The sequence below is a fragment of the Leuciscus leuciscus genome (assembly GCF_965113295.1).
Source record: "Leuciscus leuciscus genome assembly, chromosome: 1".
Lineage (NCBI taxonomy): Eukaryota > Metazoa > Chordata > Actinopteri > Cypriniformes > Leuciscidae > Leuciscus > Leuciscus leuciscus.
The window spans coordinates 73,433,119-73,437,305 of NC_138725.1; the positions used below are offsets into that span (position 1 = coordinate 73,433,119).

The following is a 4,187-nucleotide window of genomic DNA, read 5'->3' on the forward strand; positions in this document are numbered from 1 at the left end:
AAATTAAGTGCTTGTATGTTAATTACCAGCAGCTGTTGGTATCAAATATGAAGCAGATTGCAGTTATATACTTAACGATGATCCAGTCTGTTTAACAAACATGCCAGTCTCATTATCCTTAAAAATATGTGGGTGTAAACAACACTCAGATATAGTTTAAATCCAGAACCTCCTGCTAATGGATGTCAGTGAGCTTGAAACTGGTGATAGGCCAAATACAGCAAGACTTGCCGATTTTAAATAACAAGTGCTGAGCCATCAAACACAATAATCCTGTACACTGTCAAAAAAAAATAAAAAAAATAATAATGGTACATTTTTGAACAACAGTGTTACTCTCGAAGGAAAACCCTGCACCTCATATACAGCTAAAAGGTCCATATTAGTACCTCAGACATTGAAACTTTAAAGAATAAATAAAGTACAAATATGTTCCTGTAAGTGTACTGTCCCTGTTGTACCCCTAAAGCAGTGGTTCCCAAACCTGTCCTGGAGTACCCCCAACACTGCACATTTTCTTGGTCTCCCTAATCAAACACACCTGATTCAACTCATCAGCTCATTATCACATGGGTTAATGAGCTGATGAGTTGAATCAGGTGTGTTTGATTAGGGAGACAAAGAAATGGTGCAGTCCTTCAGGACAGGTTTGGGAACCACTGCCCTAAAGGAAAGATTTTTGCTCATTTTTGTCTGAATGGTGAAATCAATTAACTTCATGTTGCGGATCAGAATACCAAAGAAAATTATAATGATTCAGAAGAAAGATATTTACAAAACTATGTAGCCCAGGAATGGACTGGCCATCCATCCACAGTGTTTCCCCGTCTACAGCTTGAGACACTGAAAGGCTGCAGACATAAAGACACAGCAACAGTGTCATCTGCTGGTTCATACATGACACACAATCTGCACTTACTTTCAGAGGACTTCGAGACAAATCAGCGTCCAGCAGAATGAATAAAGTTAATAAATAATCATAATAAGCACAGACGACACATCAACACAAAGCTGAAGCTGCCATGATAAGTGACATGAACGTTTTTGAGCCGTAAATGTCATTTGACTAATTATTACCCATAATGATGCACCTGAAAGTCATTCACTACAGCAACTCTGGCCCTGTCCCAAATGGCACACTCGATGTGAACTTCCAGAAGAGTGCTGGAGGGATGACGCATTTTTGTAGGCCAACCTGAAGCAACACTGGTTCTCTCAACAAAAACTCTATATGATTTTTCCATTGCAGAAAGCTTATGTTCTGCAATGGAAAAATCATATTGAGTTTTTGTTGAGAGAACCAGTGTTGCTTCAGGTTGGCCTACAAAAATGCGTCATCCCTCCAGCACGTGTTTTACACGTAAAACAATTCTTAAACGTTTTATTCATCATGATAATATTCATAAATAAACACAACTTTTATGGATTTTGAAGCCTAAATACAACTGTCAGAAGTACATAGGATATAAACAAACCACCATGGTCGCATGACTTCAATATCACTAAGTTTCTGGCAACTTATTCAGACTTTATTTATAAAAATATATATATATAAAAATAAAAAAATCCTTGAGAGTTTGAGTTATAGTTTGCAAGAGTGTGATTAAAAGCACATTAAGGCTGTGAAAGTCACTAGTAGATGTGTTTATCTGTTCAGATGATGACGTTTAATGACAACGTCTTTGTCACAAAAGTCGGACGTTGAAAAGACGTCTTTTGGACATAATTTTGATTAGTGGGCTGTAGTCACATTTAGACACTTGATAGCAGCCACCTTTTAAAAGACAAGTAAAAATCACAAGGGGTATTACTGATGTATTTTATGCTGTAGAGTAAAACATGAAAATATCTTGAGCTTGTGTTAATCGCAGACCTTATTTCAGACATTTAACCAAAATCTCATTCAAACACCCAATTGACTTTGGGATAATGGAAACCGGAAGTGCTAAAATGCAACTCGTTTCCCAGTTTTGCCCTACCCTGCAGGACTGTGTAGGGACTGGTGTCCATGCTAACCAGCCAAACACTGATGCTTTATTCTTAAAGGATAAAATAAAGTCCAACCCGACAGCATTTTCTTGTTAAAAATCACCCAGAAGTAATCAAATAAGTTACAAATAAGTTACATTTATGCTGCATTTCCATCGTGTCAGAATTAAATGATGGAAAGTTTCTGGATTGTAAAAAAAAAAAAAAAATGCTCATGTCTATGTAGTTTTCTGACATTTTTTTATTTTAGCCTAAACCATCAGACTTACAGAAAACATCTAGGCTACCTCATGGAATTTATTTTCTTTACATTCTTTCTCCCATCAACCTCACAAATCTCAGCCTAACAAACTCCCTCGGAATTCTGCTTTTGGGGGGTGAAGAAGATAAGGCTCTGTTTTGACATTTAAGATATAGAGATGATCCATGGAGTGGCTACACACAATAATTGAACATTGTCTACGACATTCCTCCATTTCTCTCCCATGTTTGACTATTGTCTACACTGAAAAAACAATCTGAATATCTGCAGTGAAAACTTGTTCAGGTCTGGAAACCTTATCTCTAGTTTTGCTCTATTTTTCCCCCTTTTCCTTTTGCACCACTAACACTGTTTTGTCTTAATAAGAGCACTTCTACATTAACAACAGATATAGAGCTGCACTTTTGAGCTCTCACTGTCTGCGCAAATGTTTGTTTAAGATTTCAAGTTATTTATCTGATTATGCCACTGAGGTTCTCTCATGCTTTCAGACTGTGGAGGAGGAAGAGCCAGACTTTGTCATTTCATTACTGAGAGAGACAGTACATTTACATTCGTGCATTTGGCAGATGCCTTTAACTTATAATACCATACATTTTAAAAGTATATGTGTTTTAACATGATATGATTTAAAATATTCACATTATTATTATTTAAAAGTTTTGCATTAAAAAGAATGGAATGATATGAGGGTGAGTAAATCTTTCAGTTTTAACAAACTGTTTCTGACAACAAACTGAATATTTACTATCAATCAAAAGTTTGAACTCAAATTGTCATTTATGCACTAATTATATTTGTCTGCAAAGCAAATTTCAAGTTTTTAAGCATTATTGTTGTGATGTCAAGTGATTTTGACTGTTAGTAACTTACAGATTTCTTAGGGCATCACATTGTGATAATTATTATTATTATTTTTTTATTTTTATTTTTTACAAACTACTGAACTGCAGGATTTTGGGATTTCATAGGCAGCAAAGGGATTCATTAATGCTGCCTACAAAACAGAATGTTGCATAAACACTGGATTCAGACGTGCCTCAGCGCCCTCCTACTTCAGCATTTTAAAGGTTTTCAACAGAGCCACGAACATCAAAGACAGAACCTCAAAATAAAAGCTAACAAAGAACAATCAACAAACCCAGCCTTGTTAGAAGGATATCAAGCTGACTCAACAGCGTGGAGCAAGACACCCCAGGATTATGTTTACACAGAATTTCTCATGCTCTCTGATCCGTCAATTGCTTCTGTTTTTGCAGGTTGAACATAACTAGATAAAAAGCATGTAAAAAAAATTAGAGACATACCAGAAAAGTTTAAAAGTTCAGAAACATTATATGCATAGGAGGAAAATGCATTTCATAAAAAAAAAAGAAGAAATAAATAAATAAAAAATCTAAAATACCTTACTGTGTTGTAGTTTGAGTACATACAAGTAGACGTTTAGTAACACTTTACAATAAGGTACATTAGTTAACATGAACTAGGAATGAACAATACTTCTACAGCATTTATTAATCTTGGTAAATATTAATTTCAACATTTACTAATACATTATTAAAATCAAAAGTTGTGTTTGTTAACATTAGTTAATGCATTGTGAACTAACATGAACAAACAATGAACAGCTGTATTTTTATTAACTAACATTAACAAAGTTTAATACATACAGTAACAAATGTTTTGCTCATTGTTAGTTCTTGTTAGTTAATAATGTTAACTAATGAACCTTATTGTAAAGTGTTACTGACGTTTTTATTATATATTATTTTGATTGACAAGTTGTCTTTTGCTTATATCTCAGCCCCTCTAAAAATCTGATATGCAATCTCTTTCCATGTTTAATAAAAAAAGCTATCTGAAGGTCAGTCATGACAACTCTTTGTATAGTTTTAGCATGTTAGATATGACAATGTTCATGTATTTGGTCTTGGTG

General features: G+C 34.5%; 1 long non-coding RNA gene across 1 annotated transcript; it reads left to right on the top strand.

The window, feature by feature from the left end:
- Positions 1 to 2,767: 2,767 nt before the first annotated feature.
- LOC309512989 lies at positions 2,768 to 3,557 on the top strand. Its single transcript, XR_014211239.1, has 2 exons — positions 2,768 to 2,943; positions 3,205 to 3,557. It is a non-coding gene; the product is annotated as an uncharacterized lncRNA (long non-coding RNA).
- Positions 3,558 to 4,187: the final 630 nt, after the last annotated feature.